The sequence below is a fragment of the Rhinatrema bivittatum genome, chromosome 4 (assembly GCF_901001135.1).
Source record: "Rhinatrema bivittatum chromosome 4, aRhiBiv1.1, whole genome shotgun sequence".
Lineage (NCBI taxonomy): Eukaryota > Metazoa > Chordata > Amphibia > Gymnophiona > Rhinatrematidae > Rhinatrema > Rhinatrema bivittatum.
Window position 1 is genome coordinate 182,406,676 of NC_042618.1, and position 19,166 is coordinate 182,425,841.

The 19,166-nt window shown below is 44.0% G+C and overlaps 1 protein-coding gene and 1 long non-coding RNA gene across 7 annotated transcripts in view; one reads left to right on the top strand and one right to left on the bottom strand.

Moving 5' to 3' along the window:
- Positions 1 to 19,166, bottom strand: part of CEP112 (centrosomal protein 112) — a 1,022,051-nt gene that overhangs the window by 454,461 nt on the left and 548,424 nt on the right. The gene's annotated exons all lie outside the window — the stretch shown is intronic.
- The window catches only part of LOC115090358, a 28,837-nt gene continuing 9,867 nt past the window's right edge, over positions 197 to 19,166 (top strand). Inside the window, exon 1 of the long non-coding RNA XR_003856389.1 lies at positions 197 to 293. This is a non-coding gene — a long non-coding RNA (uncharacterized LOC115090358). The remainder of the gene's footprint in view (positions 294 to 19,166) is intronic.

Genomic DNA, 19,166 nt, shown 5'->3' on the forward strand with positions numbered 1-19,166 from the left:
TAATATTCACAATACTAACTGGAAATATGAGCGTCCATTCCATGTTTTACTTCCTTTAGTCTGCCATTACATAGAAAACAGAATCACAGTTTTCAAGATTTGCAAGTACAGAATGCAGTATTGCCATGACTACTACAGATTCTGCTTTCATGATGTCAGTGGATCATTCCACATTCCATCCAACTGGGAGTAAGAAAGGCATTTCCTCTAATATTGTGTCATCTTGTCTTCAAAGGAACATATGGTACCCAAAAGAAAACCAGTTGCCAAAACAGTAACAAAAAGAGAAGGAGGTAAATAGTGTGTCAGTTATTTCTTTGAAGTACTTGAGGGCTTGTTATGGCAATATATTATTTGACTGAAATGGGTTATATTACCAAATGATCTTGTCAGCTTTAGCTTAATGCTTAAACTGCTATTAGAACTTAGGGACAGTAACTTTTAAACAGGCACGCGGGTGCACATGTGCATGCATTTGTCAGCCCACGCCCAGGGACGTGGCCATTTTATAACATATGCACATGTTATAAAATTGACTGACTACACGCACATGTGCAAACAATTTTCTGTACACAAATGCTACTTCTACTGCATAAGTGGGGGGATTTTAGTGGACAAGCATGCAGCCGCCATTTCCAGTTTTCCTAGTTCCCAGTTCGCCCAGGTAAGGGATAGCACTTCCAAACCCCTCTAATTTAATAGCCTCGCTCCCTGTTAGCCCTTACCTTTAAAACCTCACTGATCTGCCTATATCTTTTTGTTTTACTATTTATCCATAGCAGAAGTTATGAAGTTGGGGATCCTGGTGCGTATCTGTGCGCATAAGTATTTATGCGCAATTTTCAAAGGGAAAACCAGGAATGCCCATGGCTCACCCAGACCATGCCTACTTCTTTTTCAGAAAATATCATTTGTGCACATAGCAGCAAGTATGTATGCACACAGGCGCCTTTTAAAATCCATTTGGCGCACACTGGCCTGACTTGTATGCATATCCCGCTCCGCTCCCGGCATCGGCCGCCGCTTGCCTCCTCCTCCTCTGCCGGGGCTCCCGAAGCCCAATCGGGGCTAGAGCCCGCTCACGATCCCGCAAGCCGTGCAGAGGCGGCAACCGGAACAGCTAATAAACAAAAAGGAAAAAAAAAACCCCAAAGACAAGACGGAAGCGCAGGGAACCGCAGGACACACGCGGTGAGTCAGCCGCGCCCCCTGGAGGCACTAGGCCTATCAGAGGGCGCCAAAAAAGGCCTTTAAATTTCAGCGCACTCATCCGGCGTCGCGCGCCCGAAGGAGCGCAACCTAAGGGGCCTGCCCCTTAGCGCGCCCCTTGGAGCGTCCCAGGACTCAAACCTACTCTTGACATCGCTAGCACAGCACACAGCACTCAACGGACTGCATTCGCCCAGCATTCAACTGACTGCATTCGCCCAGCATTCAACTGACTGCTTTCGCCCAACTTTCAACTGACTGCTTTCGCCCAACTTTCAACTGACTGCATTCGCCCAGCATTCAACTGACTGCATTCGCCCAGCATTCAACTGACTGCTTTCGCCCAACTTTCAACTGACTGCATTCGCCCAGCATTCAACTGACTGCATTCGCTCAACTTTCAACTGACCGCATTCGCCCAGCATTCAACTGACCGCATTCGCCCAGCATTCAACTGACCGCATTCGCCCAGCATTCAACTGACCGCACTCGCCCAGCATTCAACTGACTGCATTCGCACTAAACTAGAAAAAATTTGTTCCGGCCTCTCTCTGCTAATATAAATCAGGGCCTAGATTATCCATTCTCTATCAGTTACCAACAGGCCCATCAACATACTGCCTCACGCTGAGGACACACACACTTGACTAGTTTTCCCTAGGGGAAACTAAACACTAAACACCTTAACTCTCACCTCCATTAGGATAGCACCAAACAGGATACCACCTAACAAGAAACCCCAACTGGGATCTGACTTTCAACCATCTCTATCAGGATATCTTCTATCATGTACCCCCTCACAATTCCCATCATCCACAACCACATGTGGAGAACACCTAAGCCCCCCACTCCCCATCACAACCATCAACAGAGGCTCAGGCCCATCCTGCTGACACCCGCCACACAATTTCTTGGACTGGCTCTCTTCTCTCTCACTCTTGTTAATGCACAATCCATCTCCAAGAAAACTCATATTCTCAATGACTTCCTATCCGATGCAAAACCTGACATCTGTGCCATCACAGAAACCTGGTTAAAACCCACCGACACTGCTCTAATAAATCAGCTTCCCATACAGGCATACGATCTCCTCTCTATACCCAGACCCAAAATAAAGAGGAGGTGGCCTTCTCCTCGCAGCCAAAAAAATGCTAGGTCTGACATTGCAGGCCTCTAATAACCTAGCAAATATCGAATTTGCGCTATTCAACTCAAAACATCTGACGATCGGATTAATTTATGCCCCTCCCGGAATACTGGAAGCAGACCCATCCACAATCATAGAACTAACAGCAAAACACCTAAACTCCGGAAAACCGGCCATCCTGATGGGAGATTTTAACCTTCACGTAGATGTCCAACCTCATTCCACCAACTGCAAAACTCTTCTCTCCTCTCTCAGCAATATGGGTTTCAGACAAATTGTGACAGAACCAACCCACAAAGCAGGTCATACGTTAGACCTTATCTTCATAAACGAGGGAATCTCAACCCACACTATCCCAACTTGCCTTCCGGTTCCGTGGACAGACCACCAAATCATCTCATCGGTGTTAAAGATAAAAGAGCTTCCTCCTCAATCAACACAATCAATATCTATATCCGTCAGGAAACAGTGCTCAGGAGACCAACTCAGCGAACACCTGGCCAAGGAACTAGTGCATTTGGACCTCTCCGACGCCAACTCAGCAACATCATCATGGATCAACATCACCAACAAGGTTGCAGATCAAGTGTGCCCCATGACGACAAAATATATCAATCCAAACAAAGACAACAGGAAACCTTGGTTCACTCCGGAGCTGAAAACACGTAAACATGAGCTGAGATGCAAGGAACACAAATGGCGAAAAAACCCATCTTCAACAACTCTCCTCATCTACAAATCGTGCCTCAACTCATATAGAAACGACATCAACAAAACCAAGAAAGAATTCTTCTCCAAAAAAATACACCACTTCAGTTTTGATTCAAGAGCTCTTTTCTCCTATGTATCAACCATCACTAAACCCCCAGCGCCTACCATTCCAGACGAAAAAGCTCTCAACAAAGCGAACGAACTAGCAGACTTCTTTGACAATAAAATCACCTCACTCCTAGCCCCCCTCAAGAGATCATCTCCACATCCAAACCATGTAATCAACCACAGCCCCCAATCATCGCACTCAACCGTTCAACAATCACTGCACTCAACAGTTCAACAATCATCGCACTCAACCGTTCAACAACCATCGCACTCAACCGCTCAACAACCCAACACAACACCAGCAGTGCTCAACACCTTTGAGCCCACATCCACATTAGAAATAGAGAACATCCTTAAGAAGATAAAACCATCCTCTCATCCATCAGATCATATTCCTTCAAACATGCTGAGTTTGATCACTAACATCATAGCCAAACCTGTTGCAGACATCATTAACTGCTCTCTCACCCAAGGCCAAGTCCCTAACCAACTCAAGTTGGCCATGCTAAAACCGCTCCTCAAAAAACCCAACCTTCCCACCTCAGACCCAGCAAACTTCAGACCCATAGCAAACCTTCCTATGATAGCCAAAATTATGGAGAAAGTTGTTAACAAACAACTTACAGAATTCCTTGACGAAAACAACATCCTCACCACAAACCAATTTGGTTTTCGTAAGACCAGGAATACCGAATCACTATTAGCCTCACTATCAGACACTATTATCATTAATCTGGAAAAAGGCCAACCTTGCCTCCTCGCACTTCTGGATCTCTCCTCAGCGTTTGACACCATAAACCACCCGTGCCTCCTGCAGCGCCTAACTGACATTGGCATCACAGGAGCAGCTTTCAACTGGTTCAAATCGTTTTTGTAGAACAGATAAATAACAAAGAGCCTTTGTTATTTATCTTGTAGAACAAGATAAATAACAAAGAGTCTCACTCCATTGAATCCAAGAGAGGGGTACTGCAAGGATCATCCCTCTCTCCGACTCTTTTCAATATATATCTTCTCCCGCTCTGTCACTTACTCACCAACCTCAAGCTAATACACTTCCTATATGCGGATGACATACAAATTCTCATCCCTATAGAAGACTCTCTACACAAAGCCATGTCATACTGGAATAAATGCCTTTCAGCTATCAACAACCTACTCGCCAGCCTCAACCTGGTCTTAAACACAAACAAAACCGAAATCCTCTTTATAGCTCCGGAAAATTATGTCCCACCCACACCTCCTATCGCTAGCCAACGTCCAGATACCTCCGTGCACTCCACCTCGCAGCAAGTAAGAGACCTGGGGTCATCATAGACAGCGGTTTCAGTCTCAACAAATTCATAAATAACACAACAAAAGAATGTTTCTTTAAACTACAAACCTTAAAGAAACTAAAACCACTCCTCCTATACAGAGACTTCCGCATGGTGCTACAAGCCATCATACTCCCGAAACTGGACTACTGTAACTCTCTCCTTCTAGGCCTTCCAGCATGCACCACCAAACCACTTCAGATGGTCCTGAATGCCTCGGCAAGAATTCTCTCAAACGCCAAAAAAAGAGATCATATCACCCCAATCCTCCAGCATCTCCACTGGCTTCCGATTAAACACAGGATTCAATTCAAGTCCATAATGATGATACACAAGGCCTTACATAACATCGCTCCCCTCAACTTAACGTTTCAACTTCAGCTACACACCTCCGTGAAACCGACTAGAAGTGCGTACCAGAACAGACTAATCACCCAACCGGCGAAATCCTCCCTGAGGAAACGCGCACTATCCACAGCGGGCCCTTCAATCTGGAACTCGCTACCTCCAGACCTTCGCCTTGAACCTTGCCACACTACATTCAAAAAGAAACTTAAGACTTGGTTGTTCACACAAGCATTCCCTGAGAGCTAAGAGCAGGTAGAACGATATTTTCAGCTTATTCGCTCTTTCCCCAGCCCCAGGCACATAATTTCCTGAAGAGATCATTATTGAATTGTATATAATCATATAATCTTGTTTTTTTTCAGTTCACTGTAAGCGGTTCACTGTAAGCTCCACTAAGTTCCACTGGAAGCTCCTCTAGGTTCCTACTTGAGCCTGGCATGTTACTTATTAACTGTTCAGCAATTATCCACTAATATGTTAATTTGATTAATCTGTTCTATGTAAACCGCTAAATGAAGCGATAGTTCTTGTTCCTTGTAAACCGGGGTGATATGTATATTATACAGGAACTCCCGGTATATAAATGCTATAAATAAATAAATAAATCCCCTAAATGATGCATGCGCCGGGCTTTTAAAATTCACTTGATAGTGTACATCTCAAAAACTGTCAGGCATATGGTGTTTATGATGTACGCTGTATAGCATGTTGTTAAGTTGTGCCTTCACTTGCCACCACAGCTTTGCTTTGCTTACATCCTGGTTTTCTGCTTGAGAGAGGATAAGTTGCTGCCTTGATCCCTATACGAGATCCAGTGATAGGCAATGACATGAAGGAAGAGCAGAGAGAAGATGAGCTCCATTTATTACCCTTGAGCTGCAAAGCCTGATGGCATTTCAGTTTCTCATAGTAAACTGTGGAAATAAGAAATATTGCCAGCACCACATGGCTTAGTGCTAGCAAGGAGAGCAACATTACCAGCACAAGGGTGAGAGATACACAAGTAATGAAAGGATATGCAGCAAGGAGCACAGGATGAGAGGAAGAAGCAAATGCATGGAGAAAGAAGAAAGAGGTGAGAAAAGGTTGGAGCACAGAGGGAAGGAACAGATGAATGGAGGGAAGGAACAGATGAATGGAAGGAGAAGAAAAGAGGAAATGAATAGGCATATAGGGCCCAAAATTGAAAGCTGGCCGTTTAAATAACTTAGCCGGATATGACTTATACGTATAACTTACAAGGGTTATTCAACAACATGACTATGCTGTTGAATATCTGCATATAAGGCACTACTTAGTCGGATAAGTTATATCCGGCTAAGTTAAACCTGCTCTTTGGCAGGTGTAACTTACCCGTATAACTTATCTGGCTAAGGCTAAATGTTGCTACTTAGCTGGCTAAGTTATCCAACTAAGTAGTGCTGCCCTGATTTGCCCACTGCCTGCCCACTATCTAATCAGCTAAGAGATAGCCAGAGAAGTTCTACTTATCTAGCTACTGAGTGCTGAACATGCTTTCAATATCAGGCCCATAGTAAATAATGGCATATAGAGATTAAAATGGTACATCTAGTCTGCCCAGTAGAAATGTATCCAATTTACTGTAGGTATATGCACACACAAAATCCCTTATTCAACCCAAAACCAGCTCCCCCCCCCCTCCAAGCCTTTCACCTATTCTCTCAACCCTTTTCCCACCACTAACCTGAACATGCCCAAAATCTGCCAAAGAATGGAGGGGAGAAGAAGAGGATGGAGCACTAACCAAAGAAGTAAAAGCATGCAGGAAAGTAAGAGTTATAGAAGGAGAAAAGATAAAAAGGGGGATAGAAAAGGGAGGGATATGGAGGGAAAGTGGAGAAACATGGAGGGAAGAATTGGTGGAGGTAATATTTATTTATTTATTTATAATTTTTTTATAGGCAGTCATTCGGAATAGACTATCACAATGGTTTATATAATAAATAATTAAAACAAAATGCATCACAGTTAAATGACATTAAAAATAAAATATATAAACAATTGTAATAGTAAGCAAATATAAAACATAATATAAGATCAATTCAATAAGAATAAAATAAATCAAATGGCAATAAAAAAATAAAAAATCAATAAGATCAAGTAGTTTAAAAACTTGATTTCAACTCAACTGTCCTGCATAGGTATACAATCTTAGTCGTGAAGATTTTTATCATTAGCCTTACAAAACAGCCATGTTTTTACATCCTTCTTAAATTATTCCAGGTTCTGCTGTAGTCTTATCTTTTCTGGTAAAGTATTCCAGATTTTTGGGCCAGCTAAGGAAATTGCTCTATTTCTAACTTGTGATAGATGGGCTGATTGTACCAATGGGATCGATAACAGCCCTTTATTACTGGATCTTAAATGTCTTTGGGGAGTGTGTAGTCTGATAGCTTCGTTAAACCATTCTGTTGTTTCTCCGTAAATTATTTTGTGTATAATGCACAGTGTTTTATACTCAATCCGGTAGTTTACTGGATGGGGATGATGTGATGGTATTCCTTTATATTTCTTAGTACCCTAGCTGCTGCATTTTGGAGGACCTGTAGAGGGTGAATGGTTGATAGAGGAAGGCCTAACAGTAATGCATTACAATAGTCTACATTAGAAAAGAGTAAGGTTTGAAGTACAGTTCTGAAGTTGTTTTGGTCAAGTAATGGTTTTAATCGTTTTAAGTGTATTGCAATTTGTTATAGCCTTCTTTTAACTTCATAGAGATGTGTTTTTTGAAATTAGGTTCGGAGTCAATAATGATTGTGTTGCTTCCGATTTCAAGCTTGGTGTTGTTATCTTCAAGTGTAATGTTCGGGAGTTTAGCATGGCATGTTCTCCTATCCAAATAAATGATTTCAGTTTTTTCTACGTTCAGTATTAATTTCATGTTAGTCAGGAGTTTTTTAATCATGGCAAGATACATAGCTATCAGATTTATAGTAGACTCAATAGAGGAATTTATTAGAATTAGAATTTGAATGTCATCCGCATATATGTAATGCAGAAGTCCTAGTCTGCTTAGGAAATGACAAATTGGAATTATATAAATATTAAACAAGGTGGCTGATAGGGAAGACCCTTGTGGGACTCCCATGCTCAGTTCTATTTCATCTGAAATTGTATTTTTAATTTTAACTTGAAAACATCAGTTTTTAATTTAAGAGGAGAACCATTTGTTTGTGTTGTCAGCCAGCCCTATTTCAGTTAATCTATCAATGAGTATTGAATGATTTACTGTATCGAAAGCTGCTGAAATTTGGGTGCTGCTGAAAGGTCTAACAATATAAGATGAAAGATGGCAAGACTAGAGAAAGCAGAGTTGCTTACCTGTAACAGGTGTTATCCAAGGACAGCAGGATGTTAGATCTCACACATGGGTGACATCATCGGATGAAGCCTGGCACGGAAAACTTATATCAAAGTTTCTAAAAACTTTGACAGGCACACTGAGCATGCCAAGCATGCCACTAACCACACGTCCACGCGGGGTCCCTCTTCAGTCTTATAACATAGAATTCCTGAAAATAAAATAACAAACCGAGAGAAAAAACCAACTCTGCGGGGTGGCGGGCGGGTTTCGTGAGGACTAACATCCTGCTGTCCTTGGAGAACACCTGTTACAGGTAAGCAACTCTGCTTTCTCCAAAGACAAGCAGGATGGTAGTCTTCACACATGGGTGAATAAGTAGCTCCAGGCCGCTCTGAACATGTGCAGCAGAGAACTGGTGCCAATGTGTACAACAACTGGTGTGGCAGCAAATTAAAGGAGCAGGCCTGCACCCAAGGACAGGGACCATGGAGGGAGGTTTTTATGGCTGGAAGAGATTATAGAGGATGGACTGTCCAAAACGACTTTCCTGCCAGTCATCCCTGTCCAGGCAATAGCGCGAGGCAAATGTGTGGAGGGAACTCCAAGTCGCTGCTCTGCAAATCTCGTGAATGGGAACCGCATGAAAGTGGGCCACTGAGACAGACATGGCCCGGACAGAGTGAGCTTTGATGTGGCCATCAAGCTGCAAACCCGCTTGTGCATAGCAGAATGCAATGCAATCCGCTAGCCAGTGGGATACAGAATGATTGGAGACAGTGACTCCTAATTTGTTTCTGTCAAAGGAGACAAAAAGTTGAGTGGAGAAGTGGTGGGGCACTGTGCGTTCCAAGTAAAAGGCAAGAGCCATCTTGCAGTCCAATGTGTGCAGAGCACGTTCATCTTGGTGAGCGTGAGGCCTCGGGAAAAACGAAAACAACACAATGGACTAGTTGAGCTGGAAATCCAAAACCACCTTGGGAAGGAACTTTGGGTGTGTTCGTAGGACCACCATGTCGTGACAAAACTTTGTATAAGGCGATTCACCTACCCTGCAAGTTGATGTAACTGCAACCAAGAAGATCACCTACCAGGAGAGGTACTTTAGATCACAAGAATGCAACAGTTCGAATGGAGGTTTCATGTGTTGCAAGAGGACTACTTTGAGATCCCAGGAAACAGCTGGTAGGCAAGTGAGGGGCTTTAGTTGTTGTAAGCCCTTCATTAATTGGCCCACTAGAGGATGGGAAGAAATCATGGAACCATCTGAACCCCGATGGTATGCTCTGATGGCACTGAGGTGAACCCTCACTGACGTGGTCTGCAGACCAAACTTGGAGAAGGACAACAGATAGTCCAAGAGTGCAGGAGGGAAGCAAGAGAAGTTGTCCAGACCGTGACTCTCGCACCAAGATGAGAACCGCTTTGAATTCAGATTATAGGATTTTATGGTGGAAGGCTTTCTGGACTCCAGAATGACATGAGATACTCTTTCCAACAGGCCGAGGGCCCACACAGACACCCAGTCAATACCCAAGCTGTGAGGGCCAGGGCTTACAGGTTGGGGTGGCGGAGCCTGCCCTAGTCCTGGGTGATTAGGTCCAGAGCCGACCCCAGTCGGATCGAGGGGCACGAGGCCAGGTCCCAAAGAGTTGGGAACCAGACCTGACAAGGCCAGCAGGGGGCAATCAGAATCATAGAGCCCCAATCTTGCTGCAACTCCAAGAGGTTGATCTGGAGCCGAGACTCCTGAACCAACCGACCAGAACCCTTGGGTGCAGAGGCCCAGAACATGCGCTCCCCATCCTGTGAAGCATCAGTGGTGAGTGTGGCCTGGGGCTGAGCACTCCAAAAAGGGCAACGCCACTCCAGGTTCGAGGGGATTGTTCACCACTGTAGGAACTGCTGCAACTGAGTTGTGACTAGAATACGAGCACACAGGTCCTCCATAGCTTGACCATTGAGAGCGCAATGCCCATTGTGCCCTGCGCATGTGTAGTCAAGCGAATGGGATAACATGCACAGACAACTGCCAGACATTGGGTGAAGATCTGGAGTGCAGATGCCAGGCCAAAGGGCAGAACTCAATATTGACAATGATTCCTGTCGACCAGGAATCTCAGGTACTGCCGATCCACCTGAAAGATGAGGATATGGGCATACGCATCTTTGAGAACGAGGGAGCAGAGCCAGTCTCCCGCTTTGAGAAGGGGAATCAGGGTGCCCAGCAAGACCATTTTGAACTTTTCTTTTACCAAGAAATGGTTTAGAGATTTGAGGTCCAGAATGGGCTGGAGGCTACCCGTCTTCTTGGGAAATAGAAAATGCCTGGAGTAGAACCCTTCGCCCTGTTTGACTGGGTGGAACAGGTTTTGACTGCTTGAGCAAGAATGAGGGTGAAGAGTTCCACTCGAAGTATCTGTATGTCCCCTGCCGCTCTCAACCGGGACACGGAAGGAAGCATGGTGGAAGTCATTGGAAATACAGCCTGTAACCCTGATGAACAATGGATAGGACCCTGAGGTCTGATGTGATCGAGATCCATCGATCTGTGAATAGCTGGAGTCAACCTCGCGGGAAAGGCTTGCTCGTGCTCCCTGGCCACCAGTCAAAACCCCATGGTGGGGTTCTGCAGTGGAACCGCAGGTGCCTGAGGTGGTCTAGGCTGCCTCTGTCTTGCCTTGGGGACAGGTCTTTGAGCCCTTGACCTCGGTGCGGGTGGGCAATATTTACGAGGCTGATAGAAAGGCCGTTTTGGATACTGCCATGGGGGCTTTCTGGTAGGTTGGGTGTCGGAAGTACTAGCCGACAGCTGCTGGAGAGTCTCCTGGTAGTCCTTCAGCTGAGCCACAGCCTCCTTAATCCTGTCTCCAAACAAGGTCTCCCCCGTACACGGCAAGCCAGAAAAATGGTCTTGGACCTCGGGGTGCAAGTCGGAGGCCCGCAGACATGCCATCCGTCGGGCTCCAATGCCTGCTTCAGTGGTTTGCATGGTTGTCTCGAAAACATCATAAGCCGCGTGAACCTCATGCTTATCACACTCCAGGCCCTGTTGGATAATGGATTGGAAGTCCTCTTGGAACTGTTGGGGTAGACACTCACTAAATTCCAGGGCCTGTTTCCATAGGTTCCAGGAATACTGTCCCATGTAAAGCTGGTAGAAAGCTATGCAGGCAGTGAGCATGGCGCCCTGAAACACCCGGCGCCCAAAGCATCAAGAGCTTTATGCTCGTGTCCTGGACAGTAAAAGCATGGGTAAGTATCCTTTTAGCCTTTTTTTTTAGGGCTGACTCTACCACCACCGGTGGACGGCTGGACCAGATATACTGCGATTGTCTTTCTGTTAACTGGCAGTACCGAGATGGGATGTTCCCACAGGCAGGTCACCAGTTCCTTGAAAATGTCATGGAATAGCATCGCCACCACTTCTTTTGGGGCATCCATTAATTGCAGGATCTCCAGCATTTTATGCCTGGAGTCCTGCTCTGTTAACAGTTGGAAAGGCACCAAATCTGCCATGGCCTTGATGAATCCCGCGAAGGAGAGGTCCTCGGGGGAAGATCGCCATCTCTCTGGGGAAGAAGATTCAGAAGGTAAATTGTCCGATTCCTCGGAGGAGGATATCAATGCCTCCCCTTCTCAGGGGTCATAGGGGGGGCTTCTCCTTCACTGCGACCCTCCGGGGATGCGGGGGGTCGGAAGGCCCATCAGAGGGTGCAGAATGGCCCTCGAGGGCATCGGGCGAGGTGCCGGAGGCATCACCGGGCCTCAAGGCCACGAGAGCAGCAAAGGATCCAACAGCGTTGGCAGGAATCAGTGGAACCAAAAGGTATCGGTGGAACCAATACCGAAGGCCCTAGGAGAGCTGCAGGTGAGGTGGCACCGTGCGTCTCCAAGCTGCAATCGAGCCAATGGCCCTTCCTCGTCAGAGGAGTCACTCACCAGTATGGAGACCGGTGGCAGTGGCAGCGGTGCGCCCATTGGCCGCAGAAGGGCTTGGGGCACTGGAGCCGGCTGCATTGGTAAGATACCGAGCAGTATGTCGAGCTGCTCTAGCAAAGACAAAAACATTGGAGAAGTAGGGTCTTCGGGTGGAGGCGGTACCTGGGGAACCATAGGCTCAAGGCCCTGTAGGGCCTGGCCGACCACCAACCACAAGTGTTTCTCTAGCTCCTCCTCAAAAGCCACCAAGGATAGAACATCTTGAGGAGGGAGCCAGTAGAATCGGACATCCTCTGAAACGAGGGGAACCAAGCCTCCACAGGTGTTGGTGGAGGCCGCCTGGAGGCATTGGCAGAGTCGGAGGGAACAGCCTCTTCCGCCCTCGACAACTTCGTGGGAAGCACCAAAGTCGATGCCTTCTCATGGTCTGGTTTTGATAAGAGGAGGATCGATGACTGTGGTTCTTCGACCTTTCTTGATGATTACCATGGTTTTTGTCTGGTATCAATGGCGATGTCGAGGAACCCAACTGAGAACGGGATGACAGGGATAGTGGCCGGTCCCCTGCGCCTAGTTTGGGGCCAGGCAGAGCAAGAGGAGGCAAACCTGATGGAGTTACGGCCAGGGCTCCTTTCCAAGCGGGGTGGAGGTCCCCGACGCTGAGGACGGATCCGACCGCTTGGATCTGAAATGTTTTTCCATTTTGTCAAGACGGGCCCGACAACCATTGGGGGTCATCTGGGCACAGAGATCGCAGCCACAGACATCGTGGAAAGCCTCCAGGCAGAGGACGCAGACCTCGTGGTGGTCTGTGATGGACATAGTCTAGGGGCACTGGGGGCACTGTCGGAAGCCGGTCAATGCCATGGAAAAAAGAGCACGGCACGCGTGGTTGATGTTTGGCGGGCACCGGAAGGGGAAGCCATTGGTGATTGACCGTGAGAGCATGAAACACTTATTGATCGCTGCCCGAAGTGGGTGAGGGACCTTACATGTTGCATGGAAAGAAAAAACACTTCAAGGAAACAAAAATGACAAAAGGAAGCGCGAGCTCCGAAACCGTGTGACGAAAGGTCCACAGAAAAGAAGAGACTGAAGAGGGACCCCCGCGTGTTGGGCTGCATCCAATGATGTCATCCATGTGTGAGGACTACCATCCTGCTTGTCCTTGGAGAAAGGAGCATATAGGAAAATTCAAGGAGAAAGGGGATCAAAATTAGAGTCAAGGAGACCACAGAGTTGAGGAGTGAATGAAGACAACAGGATAAAAGAGAGAAGAACAAAATGAGACAGCAATGAACGAGAGAAGAAAAGGAAGCAAAAAAATTTTAAAATAATTAAAATATCTTTATCTTTATTAAAGATTTGTTAATCGCTAACCTTTGTTGCGTGTGTTAATCAAACATGCAACAAAGATATAAAATTTAATTTTTTTGAATAATTCAAATTTATTTTAAGGAAATTGTCATTTCATATGAAGCACTATAAAATTTTAATGCTAATTTATTCAAATGTACTACAGAACTACAGTAGAATCTTAAAAACTATGCCAAGGAATTTTCTAACCCTTATCACAGAATCCACCCCTAGCTGCCACAGGAAACTAGAGGTCAGATATTCAAAGCACTTATCAGGCTATCTGAATAGATGGATAGATTGTGGGCGGGCAGTGGGCGGAGCAGGGTGATATTACTTATCCAGTTAGCTTAACTGGGTAAGTAGCGATATTTGCTCTTCTCTGGTTAAAGTAATCGGATAAGTTAGACCAGCCATAGAGCAGGTCTAACAGCCGGATATAGCTTATCTGGCAAAGTAGCGATTTCTACGTGGATATTCAGTGGTATAGCCATGTTGCTGAATATCCCTTGTAACTTAGCTGGATAAGTTATATCCACCTAAGCTACTTACCCAGATAATTTTAAAAACTGGGCCCTAGAAGTATTGCTTCAATTGCACTATCAGCACATCTACTGATGTAATATGTATCTTTGTTTGTAGACATTATACATGTTCTTCCACATAAAAAGTCAGTATATTAAGAAGTAACCTTAACTGAGTTTTGCCACATGATTTTAGGCAGATCTAATTATACAAAATGCACAAAACTTTGACAAGGATACCAGCATTAAGATCTCTTTACTTGTTAAAACTGTAGCAAGAGCATTAAGTACCCAGGATGGACAATAGTATAGAGACTGTTGATGGTCATTTTGGCAAAGTTTGCTCTTTAAGGAGCTTTTTGGATTAAGAATTGTGGTATCCCATTTAAATGTGTAGAACTAAGGCGTTTTCTCGTAAGCATTGCATTTCCCTGAGGCAGGATAGCCACCAGTTGAAACAAGCAATGGAGAAAATGCCTCTATCATTTAAAAAATTCAAAAGTATAACTATGCATTCTTAATTCAAAATTTCTGTGTGCTCTGATCTGACTTTAATTGAAATGGGGCACTTGGAGAACTGTGTCTGAATGCTCATTCTGTAACTAGCACTTTCTTTTTGACCAATGTCAACTTATAGAATGAAAAATTCTACAATGATTAAATCCATTGATGGTATGTCCAAAATGGAAACTTCAGTATTCGTAGTACAGACATCACAATGACATTCATAATTTTTTCTGCTGTCTTACACTGTTTTATGAATTGCTCCGCAACTCTTTGAAATAGCTGAGCAGATATTTTTTCCACTTCACCCCGATTAATTCATGTCAGGCCCCTCGCAGAGACATACTCCAGATGTAAGAGCACATATGTGCAGCAGACATCTTCAAAATCAACAATTTAATGAAGCACTTTGAGAAATTCAGCTTTCAAATAAACATGTTTCCAATGCCTATGTCCATATTTTCTTACTATTTTAATAATAATGCTTCTCAGAAAAGGAGAACCACATACGGTTTCCATTAATGCCTTTTTGCTTTTATTTTCTTTAACTAATTTGATGCAAGCATATCAGAAAATGTAAATGATTTCCTTGAGCATTTTCTTAGCTTATACTGAAATACAATTAGTAAATTAAGAACAAGTTTTCCAACATCATTGCCCTTAGGTTTCTAATCTCTTCTTTCCCTTCACCATCACTTCAGGCCTTTCATAGTGTCTTCCTTTTATATAATTTATAGAGGGCTTAGAATCGTCTTCTGTCTGTTTTTAAGTAGACATTAGGATGCTCAGCTCAGACTAGAGGCTTGGCTTTCATTGCATTAGAGAGGCTCATAAGAGCTACAAATCCATTTAGCAAAGGTTAGCAGAGGAATATAAACTGTATGGTGGTAGAAAGGAAAGCAAGGAAGGCCAATGTTTTGTTTTAAAAATTGATTTTCGGTCAAATCCAACAGATGGAAAGAGAATGTAAAAAGAGGTCAGATCCACAAGAGCTAATGAGCACATCAGTGTTTGTAAAATGTGCTGGAGTTCCCGGACAGGCCCATGGTAAACTGTCAGGTTGAATTGTATTCAAGGATTCCCATGGGCACACTTTTTAACAGATACATACAATGTGTACTGGAACAAGTTTCATTCTACAGCATAAAAAAAATTGCTGCATACAAACTAAAATGTAGTAAAATAACCAATCTGGACCAAACTCTGAAGTACGGAAATGAACATGCTACACGCATTCCATCTGGAATTAAATTTGTCTTGCTATTTTGGTGGAGACTCACTAGGCTCTTGTTTTCAAGAGAGTTTTCCAACAGATGTCAATTGAGAGATTCTTTTAAGAAATTGTGCTAAGTCTGTTGCCAACTCTTGCTTGCCACCTGTCCTTATCTTACCTAAGCACCTTTTTCATACTGAATGGAAGCAGTTGGTCATAAAAACAGAGTAAAATTGAATACAAACAGTAATTCTACTTAGCTTTAGAAAGAAAGAGTAGAAGGTCAAGGGCTCTCTCCCACACAACCCTACCTTCAAATTTAACTTTATAGACTAACCTACTAATTAGGGAGTTGGATTACACAGAATAATCTGATTTTGGTTGCCAGAATGTAACATGAAAGTAATTGAAATTTAATTATTAAGGAATCCTTTTAATATTTTATTTTACATTTTATTTTTGTATTTATATCTGTAATATTGTCTTTTTAGTTTAATTCATTATGGGGCAGATTTTTAAAAAGTACGTGCGTGCGAACAAAAGTACGCCGGACTTTAAAAGATACGCGAGTAGCCGTGCGTATCTTTTAAAATCCGGGGTTGGCGCGCGCAAGGCTGCGCTAAATCGGCAGCCTGCGCATGCCGAGCCGCGCAGCCTGCCTCCGTTCCCTCCGAGGCTGCTCCGAAAGTTCCTCGGAGGGAACTTTTTTTTGACAAAATCCCCCCCACCTTTCCCATCTAATCCACCCCCCAGCCCTAACTAAATCCCCCTCCCCTACCTTATTCTGTTGAGTTACGCAAGTTACGCCTGCCTCTGGCAGGCGTAACTTGCGTGCATCGCCGCTGTGCCGGAGCACTTGGCCCCACCCCCAGACCGCCGTCACGCCTCCAGCCCCGTCCACGGACCGCCACCACGCCCTGAACGCTGCGCTGCCCCCGACACGCCCCCGACACTCCCCCCAAGCAAAGCCCCGGGACTTACGCGTGTCCCAGGGCTTTAGGCGCGCCGGTGCGCAGGGCTTTTAAAATCTACCCCTATGTATGTATTTTTGTAAATCACCTAGACAGACTGTTACTAATCTTATTAGCGGTATATAAAAATGTTTAAATAAATAAATAAAAATAAAACACTTAAGTAAAGTTCAGGAGGAGCTTAATTAGTAATACCATAGCAGATACTTCAAGTAATTAATTTTCAGGATAAACGAGAAATACTGCTTGTTACCAGAAAGATGAGTGAGAGCAAGTGAATTAGCTCATTTTGGGGTAAAGGGAGGAGTGTATGGGGGCATCCCGGGGCGAGTCCAATCTTTATGCACGTAAATCCATATTTTAAATCTGGCAGCTGCAACAACTTGTTAGCTGCGTATATTTACTGCTGCACCTGAGGTATAAGTCTGCAGAAATCACTTTTTAGGACTAACAAGGGAAGGGGTCCAGGTCAACTGGGGGGTGTGCAGTTTGAAGAACCAGAGGGGTTTGAAGACCTTGAGATAGAATGGGCAAACTGGTGGACTAATTGGTAAAACTAGCAATGTCCTTCACACGAGCATGTTTTAAAATTCACTTTCCTGCTTGTATTAAAACCTAACAAAGTCCTATGGAAGATATGCAAAGTACATTTCCTCAAATAATGGCTTAAAATTAGGACACACATATATGCAGAAGGCCTATTTTAAATCATACACGCGCAACAGCTGTGAAAAGGGAGCTGCTCTGCTAGGGGATTTCAATCTTCCAGATGTTGATTGGGACATCCCAGCTGCAATATTTTCTAGAAGCAGGAAGATCTTGTACTCTCTGCAAGGAGAACTGTTCTGTCAACTGGTAACAAAACCCACATGGGACAAGGTGATACTGGATCTGTACTTACTAACAGAAACAGTATGTCTGATGTTGTAGTGTTTGATCATCTGGGATCCAGTGACCACCAGATAATGTAGTTCAATATTAGGATGCAAGAGATGAAGGTTCATTCTAATGCGAGAATCCTAGACTTCAGGAAAACACATTTTCTTAAAATGGGGGAGTACCTCAAGGAGTTGCTGGCTGGATGGGAAAATCTAAGGTAAGTAGGAGGGCAGAAGGCAAAACTAAAAGGAGATATCAGGGCAACTAATTTTTGTATTAGGAAAATAAAGTAAAGGAAGAGGAAAAAGAGGCCGTTATGGTTTTCTAAAGAAGTAGTTGAAAAGGTAAGGGGGAAAAAGGTCACAGAAAGAGGAAGATAGGTGACAATATCTGGAAAAGTTAAGAGAAGCTTGGAAAATGTTCAGGAATGTAAAAATTCAAATAGAAGAAAAAATAGCAAACATGGTAAAACAAGGGACAAGACTTTTTTTTTTTAAGATAAGTTAGTGATAGAAGGAAGTGCAAAAGTGGTACTGTGAGACTCAAAGGTGAAAGGGAGGAATATGTAGAGGATGATGAGGAAAAATCAAAATTACTTAACAAATATTTCTCTTCGGTGTTCACTGTGGAACAGCCTGGAGAAGGACCACATAAAATGAACACAAATAAGATTGGAAATGAGGTAAACCTCTATCGATTTTTAGAAGTGTGTTTGTGAGTTGCTAACTAAACTTAAAGAGGTAAAACGTGCTCAGCGCTATTTAGCCAGATAAGCGGGACTTATGTGGCTAAGTAGAGGCTGCTGAATATGCATCTACATTCAATGGCTGCCGCTTAGACATACAAGTCTCTTATATGCCTAAAATGTATGCACAAAATAAGTGGGCGTGCAATGGGTGGATCAGGAGCTGAGCGAGTTAGATAAACAACTTCTATCCCTAAATACCGACATTCGGAGTTAGGTGTATAAGTGTACATCTAAGTTTAGATGCTCCATACAGCAGGTCTAAGCTTAGCCGGAGAGACTTATCTGGCAAAGTGCACACATATAGGCGTATATTCAGTGGCTTCACCGTGATACTGAATATACATCATAACTTAGTCGGATAAGTTATATCTGGCTAAGTTACTTAAACGGCTAGTCTTGAGTACTGACATCAAAGTAGATAAGGCAATGGGGCCGGATGGGATACAGCTGAGGGTATTAAGGGAACTTAGAAATGTCCTGGTAGCTCCACTGACTGATCTTTTTAATGCTTCTTTAGAGTCTGGAATAGTCCTGGAGGACTAAAGGACAGATGTGGTTCTTATTCATTAAAGTGGAAGTAAGGAGGAGGCTAGAAACTATAGATCGGTTAGTCTGACTTCCCTGGTGAACAAATTAATGAAATCACTGCTAATACAGAGGATAGTGCAATTTTTGGAATCCAATGGATTTCAAGATCCAAGGCAGCACGGTTTTACGAGAGGTAAACCTTGTTAGACATATCTGACCAATTTCTTTGATTGAGACAACAGAGAGTTGGATCAAGGGAGAGCGCTAGATGTAGTGTACTTGGATTTCAACAAGACCTTTAACAAGGTTCTGCACAGAAGACTTATAAATTGAGCACCTT